Raw genomic sequence first — 9,423 nt, forward strand, 5'->3', positions numbered from 1 at the left:
GAATGTCTAAATAATTGACCACAAGTATCAACAAACATGACAAAGTGCCCTTCCTTCTAATATTACCCCTGTACTGTTTTGAGAGGAGACTAAGTTTCAATAACGCCAATATATGAATGCACAAAGCATCGTAACGTAGTCTTTTTTCAAGCCAAAATTGTGTAGTTTACACGCAGTACAAAACCCTCGCTGCGGTGTAAAACAAAAATTAGACCGTTAAAGTTGAATAGCGCCCTCAATTGAATAATGGGCCTAGTGCATGCATGGGTGAGTTGCGGAAGGTTCATTTTGTTCACACACACGACGCGAGAAAGCTTGAATAGTGAGAGTCCCTAAAAATCGTTGTAATTATTAACACATTTATCCCCTAAACTGTACTTTGTACAAAAACTGGGCATAGCCTAGTTTTGCCTAAGTAAACTACTGTGCAAATTAATTGACACTGGAGAAAATCTAAACAATTCGGCACCGTTAAAGTTGAATAGCGCCCTCAGTAGGCATTGCAGTTGTGAATGTATTTGGTTTACACTACAGCGATTGTTAGTGCTGTTTTGAGATGAGACTAAGTTTCCAGTAACGCCGGTATACGAATGCACAAAGCGTCGCAACGTAGTCTTTTCTTCAAGCCAACATTTTGCTGTTTACATGCAGTACAAAACCTTTTGCTGCGGGTTGAATAATGGGTGAGTTGTGGAAGGTTCATTTTGTTCACACACACGACGCGAGAAAGCTTGAATAGTGAGAGTCCCTAAAAATCGTTGTAATTATTAACACATTTATCCCCTAAACTGTACTTTGTACAAAAACTGGGCATAGCCTAGTTTTGCCTAAGTAAACTACTGTGCAAATTAATTGACACTGGAGAAAAATATAAACAATTCGGCACCGTTAAAGTTGAATAGCGCCCTCAGTAGGCATTGCAGTTGCGAATGTATTTGGTTTAATACTAAAGTGATTGTTAGTGCTGTTTTGAGAAGAGACTAAGTTTCCGGTAACACCGGTGTATGAATGCACAAAGCGTCACAACGTAGTCTTTTCTTCAAGCCAACATTTTGCAGTTTACATGCAGTACAAAACCCTCGCTGCGGGTTGAATAATGGGCACAGTGGGCGAGTTGTGGAAGGTTCATTTTGGTCACACACACGACGCAAGAAAGCTTGAATAGTGAAAGTCCCTAAAAATCGTTGTAATTATTAACACATTTATCCCCTAAACTGTACTTTGTACAAAAACTGGGCATAGCCTAGTTTTGCCTAAGTAAACTACTGTGCAAATTAATTGACACTGGAGAAAGTCTAAACAATTCGGCACCGTTAAAGTTGAATAGCGCCCTCAGTAGGCATTGCAGTTGTGAATGTCTTTTGTTTACACTACAGCGATTGTTAGTGCTGTTTTGAGATGAGACTAAGTTTCCAGTAACGCCGGTATATGAATGCACAAAGCGTCGCAACGTAGTCTTTTGCTCAATCTTTCTCTGGGAAAGCCTTGCAAGATCACGTGACACGTGTGACACCGCAGTTTCTGCATGACGTAGAAGAAACGTCATCGACAAACCCGCCATTTTTAAAAGGCAACTGGATGGCGTCAAAGTAAGGAGTCAAAAGTGCCTTTTGCTTAAGTTATTCTCCGACAATTTCAGTTTTTCAAGGGCCATCAAGGATACAACTTCAAGAAAAGTGTAATGGTATGTTGCTGGTTTTGATTTGAAATAGAAGATAACGAAGGTTTGGGTGAAAATGGTGGCAGAAATTTGACACTTTTACCCTTCACCATGTTCACAATCACCTTCACACACCCATGACAACAGTACGCACACATTCGTACTTTGCTGATGTGATCGCTGCTGATCATACCGCCGTGTGCACTCGCTACAGCGCCAGGTGACCGAACTAGCAGTGTTTGCACATTTTAAAGCAGTCGTTGATTTAGTTCGTTGGCCAGTTCCGGATGACTTTTTACGTTCAAGTTTGCAAATGACTAGTTGCGATAACGTAACCCTCCTCCTGACGGCCGCCAGGCCGGAGGGAGGAGGGTTACGTTATCGCAACTAGCAAATGACCACATAATTAAATTACTTCTCACATCAGTCAGTGGGTGGAAAAGTTTCCGTATGGCGCCACCACTTTTTCATTCGAAATAAAATAATATAGTATCTAATTTACCTGATTGATATATCCCTTTTTGTAAAAATGAGTGAAAAAGTGGTGGCGCCATACGGAAATTTATCCCAGTGGGTTATTTGCACCATACCATAGAGGTAGAAATAGTTCCACTTCCCTAATTGGATGATGCTTCACATTCACAATTGTTCCTTCAAATATTTGGAAAGGTTTCCGTATGGCGCCACCACTTTTTCATTCGATATGAAATAATATAGTATCTAATTTACCTCCGGCTCAACGAGATATCCCTTTTTGTAAAAATTAGTGAAAAAGTGGTGGCGAGGTGCAGAAAGTTATCCAAATATTTCACCTTCTTTTTTTCATTTCAAGAGCATGAGTCGATTGGTAGATATGATTAAATGAATTTGCATACAAAAAATATTCCCTTCATAGAATTTTGTTTGTATTTTCTACATTTTATTTAGGCTAGCTTCAGAAACGCCATTGTCAGATGAAGTCAACCTCTCCAGTGGTGGAAATGCAGCCAAGCTTTAAGATTCAATGATGACTGCTCCAACATAAGGTAAATTTAAGATTTAAAGCAATGGACCCTTCCCATGAAATATGCTAATCACATTCACGCATGCATACAGACCCTGTTGGTTGGCAAACGCCATAGATTTGTGCACTTGGCAGACGCGCAATCGCGTCTGCGCCACGCATCCATTAGCCTTGTACAAAACAGCACGATGTTCCCTCATTTGGATAACTTTCCGTATGGCGCCACCACTTTTTCACTCATTTTTACAAAAAGGGATATCTCATTGAGGTAAATTAGATACTATATTATTTCATTTCGAATGAAAAAGTGGTGGCGCCATGCGGAAACTTTTCCCCTCATTTTGCCAACCAAAACGTTAGTGCGCACGCGCTATGTGCAATTTACATATTTCATGGGAAGTGTCTATTAGTAGTTTGAGATGCATCAAAAGATTTTGTGACATCCAGTTTGATGATAATAAAATAGGCTGTAGTCTGAGGAACTGATTTCTTGCCGGAGTTAACTTCTTGTCGCTGGAAATTCTGAAATATTTTTAAACAAGAAAATAAATGCTCAAAAAAAAGTTATTAAATTCAATGATGACTGCTTCAACAGGAGGTAAATTTATGAGCATTAGTTTGGTGATAATTAATAGGCTCTGTCTTAACCATGTACATGCATAATGGTGACAGCTTATCAATTTCTTATAATTTTTAGTTTCAACGACTCAAAGGTCTAAAATTGAGGATCACACAAAAATTCCTAAAAATAGGAGACAACATTTTCCCTTTTAAATTTTGCATCTAATAATAGTTGTAAAGTTTATAGAAAATCTGCATCAATGTTTTAGTATAGATACATATTCTCCGCCCCCCCCCCCCCCCCCCCCCCCGCTGCCCCCCCCCCTTTCCAAAGGAGAGTCAAATTGTCACCGACTCCCTGCCAAGTAATACACCAGGGGTCGATTTCACAAAGAGTTACGATTGATCTTAACTGTGTGTCAACCTGTATTTTGCCCTCTTTCGGTTGAAACATTGTTATGTCATTGCAGCACAATAAAGAAAACCAAAAACACACCCCTTTTCACAGAATAATGTTTATTCCATTCCCATCTGCAGACACTCTATTGTCGGATGAAGTCTACTTCTCCAGAAGTAGATGCATGATTGGAATGCAGCCCAGCTTCAAGATTCAATGATGATGTCTTTTCCATCAACAGGTAAGTTTATAAACCTAGAATTTGAGATACATCAAGAGATGTTAGGCAGTATGATGACACTAGGCTTTGAGGAAAATATGTTAACATGGAGTCTCATGGAACCAAACTCAATTAAGCTTCTCAAGTCTGCTTCAAGTCGCACATTCTTTCATTTAGCTCCACACACCCTAATCAGGAAATCTGACTCTTTGAACATTCAATACGTGTATCAAACATTATTTGTACCCTATCTAATGCGCTGCGTTCTTGACGTAGTGACTCTCTACAAATGCCTTATATATGTATGTTACTTGTTAACCATTTACCACTGGGTATAAACCCTATGTGTTGCACGTGTGCCTTCTGAGCAAAGTACTTTTGCTTCATCCTCTGGAAGAGACATTATAGCTGTGGGTCCTGTTTGTTTGTGAAAGAAAGATTATGTTTTTGAAAGCAAATTGCGCCATCTTGCTTCTTGCATATACTTTGATGCTTTGCATAGTAGTGCCTTCTAAGCAAATCCCACACCTTACTGTTTCTCTTTATTCCAACGCCTTAAAATACTTTAATGGTGGACACACCCCTGTCACGGAATATTGTTTTTATTTTGTTTCAGGCTAGATGCAGACCCACCATTGTCCGATGAAGTGAACCTCTTCAGAAGTAGATGCATGATGGGAATACAGCCAAGTTTCAAGATTCAATTATGTCTTCTAATAGCAGGTAAATATATGAACAACCATTGGTTTGAGAAGCATTGTTATTGTTATTTTATTCCTCTCCACAGATTCCATAAAATGACATACAAAAGAGAAACACAAAAATTGATAAAGGAGACTACACTGGGGAGAATATAAAAAAAACTTAAACAAAAGACCTAAACAATTAACAATTTTGATTTGTTCGAGTTGGATCAAAACAATATTAAAGCAATGAATGTCGATGGACAATGAGTTCCACAAGGCAGGCACACTTCAAAAAAGAAGACTTAAACTAATACATCTTGAAAAAGGAATTTGGAAAGTTGGAAAATCTTTGTTTAGAGTCGATTTGAAACAAATAGAGTGTTGTCAATATTGCTGTGATCATGTTTTGTTTGATAACAGTAATATCAGCTCATGCATCAAATGCTAACTCTCTCAGTTGATGTTTTCAGGTTACACAATGTAATGCATGTGCGTGTTAACATGTCTTTCTGCTAAGATGTTGTTCAATTGGTCATTTGATTCCATTGTCGTTTATTATGTGGTTTATTGAGTAATTTATCCAATTTATTTTCAGTAGTATATTATTATGATTGTGTGTAATTTTCCATGTATTGCATGTATGCAAAGAAATTTACCTCCGTGGTAAAATTTTGAATTGAAATTGAATTGAATGTGTATAACACTGCCTTGAATGTCGTATTGGTGGTGACATCTCTTTCACAGAATATTGTTTATATTTTTTTCTCATTATGCTAGCTGCAGACACACCATTGTCAGATGAAGTAAACTTCTCAAGAAGTAGGAGCACGATGGGAACGCAGCCCAGCTTAGGATTCAATCATGTCTTTCGCAACAGAAGGTAAATTTATGAACCAACCATTAATTTGAGATGCATCTAGAGGTTTTGTACTGTTTGATTATACTAGGCTTCGTGGAAAATATACAACATGTTTATCTAGGTTGTTTCCCAGTGTTAACCACCCTAACTCATTTAGAGATTCATCACATTGTGTAACCGCAAGTGCGACCAATAATTAATGACGGGGAAAAGGATAGTCTCAAACTACCCATATCATTCTTTATTTATTTTTTTCTTGAGTTAAGTTTTGGTGTATGTCTCTTTTAAAGATTTTATTGTGGTCACAGCTGGTCTGTGTTTACCCTCCCTTTGCATTTAAAATGTTTGAATAATTGTACTGTAGGCCCCTATATATATTATTTCTATATAAATTGCTTGTAATTTTTTGCTTATTTGGATTTTTACCAAAACACCGATGTGTTAGCACTGTACACTCAGTACTTTCCCCAAGGCCTGTGAAAAAATATCACAGGCATGTTACTCGGGTGGGATTCGAACCCACTACCCTTGCAATTCTAGAGCAGTAATTTTTTGTTTGAAATTTTTGGCTTATTTTAAACTTATTTTTTTATACCTTGTTGTTTTTCTGTTATCTGTTTAGGGATTTTGTTTTTTTAATTGTTTCTCTGTATTATACCCTGTTGAGCATTGCTTTCGATGTATTTGGTGCCATAACATTTTTTTACAATTATTATTAATATTATTACCCCTGTGTTTTATAATTCATTAATACTTGTAAAGCTAACTAACTCTAATGTGTTCTTTCTCTGCATGATACAGTGAGGGTTGTCGTTTCCAGAGAGATGTTCGCATCAACAAAGTACATGTCTGAGACCTGCAGTTGATGAGCTTCCTAACAATGTACAACAAGTCTGGAAAATGAACTGCTCTCTCCTTGATACAAGGTAAGGGAAACTCTGAATATTGAAGCAGTAGTTTCACTTAGTAATTTAAACAACTGGAAGTGGCAGTGCAAGACTCAAAGAGTTGGGGTTGAGGAAGGGCAAATGAGGGCCAAAGATAATATTTCTGAATATAGGATTTCTACTGTACCACACACAAAAATGGTAGTGTGGAGTCTTATTGCCCTGCTGTTTTACTGCATTTTATGTTTTTATCCGGTTCTAATGGTTTTGGTTTTTTGTGCATTCTCCTTTTATCATTTTTGACTGGTTTAATTTAAATATTTTTCTGTTGTGGATCTTATGGTAACTTTTTCAAGATCTTTATATTTTACATGCTTTTTACTGTTGTGATTGATTGCTTTTATATTATCTTCCACTTTTACCTTTATTGTTTTAATGATCACATTTTGTATATACTATTTTTGACATTTTCACGATTTTACTTTTCGTGGAGCATTTTAAAAATGTTTCAATATGGAGAGTGCCAACATAATAAAAGACTTCTAGCTAGAAGTCTTTTATTCCTATCTGAAAGCGCACAAATTCGTCCAACAAGGATGTTTTTTCTTTCATCATTTTCTTGCAACTCCGATGACCAATTGAGCTCAAGTGTTCACAGGCTTGTTATTTTATGCTTATGATGGGATACACCAAGTGAGGACACTGGTCTTTGACAATTACCAAATGTGCACCTTCCCTTTAACCCAAAACTAGTACAAATTTACCCTGTCAGTTTCCCTTGTGGATTATTACTTGATAAAATAAGATTTTGTATGACTTAACGTTTAATTGATTTTATTTGTCTGCATTTACAGGTGTGCGATCGGCAGATGATATCTACCTATCGATTCCCAAGACCTGCAACAGTGCCCACTAAGTTTCAAACAATGGGACAGAGGTATACAAATCCCTGTCGGTGTTTTACACTAACATCAAAAAGTGGTCTGTTTTTGCAGCACTTATACAAACAGAATACCTCACATGCCACAACATTGATGGGGATTTTATGCTGACACCAGTCTAACCCGTTTTGCGTGGTTCGTCCCTACAGATTGATTACAGATTTAAAAGATAGGAAACATGTTTTTGATTAACAACACACTTATATAATTAATTTGGCACTTTCCTTAAAGCATATATGGTGAATTGTAAAAGTTGGTTGTATGATACAGATGTGTATTGTAGATCAGTTGAAGTTGGAAAAGCAACAGTTTTGTGTAACACTAATTATATAAGTATTAAGAAGCTGACAAACCAAAGAGCCATGCTGAACTTCTCATGTCTCTCTCAAAAATGTCATATCATATTTGAAAGATAAATTGTTGCCAAGTTTTAATCAAAAGTTGTAAGTAAAACAAACAAGTTTATTTAAGAAATCAAGTAACATTTATGGTTCTTGAGATTAACCTTGCCAGGGTAAATTGATACCACCAGAGGAGGGCCTGGTCATTTGACCTTTCCCTTTTGCAATTTGCCTCATATTTTACCTCTATACCTTTCTGTAACTTGTCATAGCACTGTAGTCTTGAAGGCATTTTGAGGAAGAAATCTATAATGGAAATGTTTTTAAATATACTGGACACTATTGGTGATAGTCTGTAATGTCAAAGACCAGTCTTCTCACTTAAAGACAGTAGACAATATTGGTAATTGTCAAAGACCAGTCTTCTGCATAAAGTAACAAACCTGTGAAAATTTGAGCTCAATTGTTCGTCGAAGTTGCGAGAAAATAAGGAAAGACAAAACACCCTGGTCACACAAAATTGTGTGCTTTCAGACGCTTGATTTCGAGACCTCAAAATCTAATTCTGGAGTCTTTAAATCAATTTCATGGAAAATTACTCCTTTTTTTGGAAAACTACGTTACTTCATCATTGTTTTATATTATCAACAGCTCCCCATTACTCTTTATCAAGTAAGGTTTTATGTTAATAATATTTTTGATTAATTACCAATAGTGTCCACTGCCTTTAAGGCATTCAAAACATCAAGTAATCGTGGATAAACAACTTATTGACTTCATTTGTAAGATTTAAGGCAGTTTATTTGATGTTAAGTAAATCCCTGATGCAATATTACCTCTCAGTAATGTTATTGTAAAAAGTAAGCTCACCATTTACAAGCAAACACAAGTTGTGTGTATTCGAAATTGGAGATAATTGATTAAATGTATCTTATCTAATTAATATAACTTCCTTGCATAGTGCACTTAATTTTAAGGCACTGAGCATGTTTGGTAATTGTCAAAGACCAGTATTCTCACTTGGTGTATCCCAACATAAACATAAAACAACAGAGCCTGTGAAAATTTGGACTCAATTGGTCATTGAAGATTAAAGAAATTATGAAAGGAAGAACACCATTGTTGTACAAAATAGTGTGCTTTCAGAACTGAATTAAAGGCTTTTAGTCAGAACTCTTAGTATAATTTTAGTGAGAAATTACCTCTTTCTCAAAAATTATATTACTTCGGAGGCAGCCGTTTCTCACAATGTTCTATACTATCAACAGTTCTCCGTTGCTTGTAACCAAGTAAGGTTTTATGCTAATATTAGTTTTGAGTAATTACCAAACGTGAACAGTGCCTTTAAACGGGTCATATACATGTATATAATTTAATAAGACAATGACCGATCCATTAAGCTCTGCCCCATTGCGTATTGACCAATCACAATGCAACCAAGGTCCAACAAATAAGGTCTGACATGCGTGCGTGTATGCTTGGTGCGTGCGGCAGATTGTGCAGAAAGGCATTGGAGCGGCTCACGTGTTCTTGCTCACACGTGCGTCATGGGCAGAGCCTAATGGATTCCAAAACAAAATTGAGCAAAATAGTGTAACAATTATCACTCTCAAAATATTCAAAGTTATGAAAGTAATAGCGTTAAGTGAATAAATTAATTGTTGTATCTTATTTTTTGGAGTTGTCAAATAAAATGATTCTATAAATGTAGCAAGAAATCTCTCTCCTTCCATTATTTTAGGCATTATTGTACAAGTAATGTATTATGGTTAAAATTATTAAAGTTATATGATCCTAGACTAAACAAAACTTGAGTGAAAAAATCCACCACGCTGAAAAATGGACTGGTCCCACCCAGTAATAGTATC

The 9,423-nt window shown here is 36.5% G+C and overlaps 1 long non-coding RNA gene across 1 annotated transcript; it reads left to right on the forward strand.

Moving 5' to 3' along the window:
• Positions 1-1,561: 1,561 nt before the first annotated feature.
• LOC139940710 (uncharacterized) lies at positions 1,562-9,214 on the forward strand. The gene is made up of 7 exons (XR_011786495.1): positions 1,562-1,684; positions 2,588-2,685; positions 3,762-3,862; positions 4,458-4,564; positions 5,305-5,407; positions 6,188-6,312; positions 7,128-9,214. It is a non-coding gene; the product is annotated as an uncharacterized lncRNA (long non-coding RNA).
• The last annotated feature ends 209 nt before the right edge of the window (positions 9,215-9,423 follow it).

This window comes from Asterias amurensis, chromosome 8, assembly GCF_032118995.1.
Source record: "Asterias amurensis chromosome 8, ASM3211899v1".
Classification (NCBI taxonomy): Eukaryota; Metazoa; Echinodermata; class Asteroidea; order Forcipulatida; family Asteriidae; genus Asterias; species Asterias amurensis.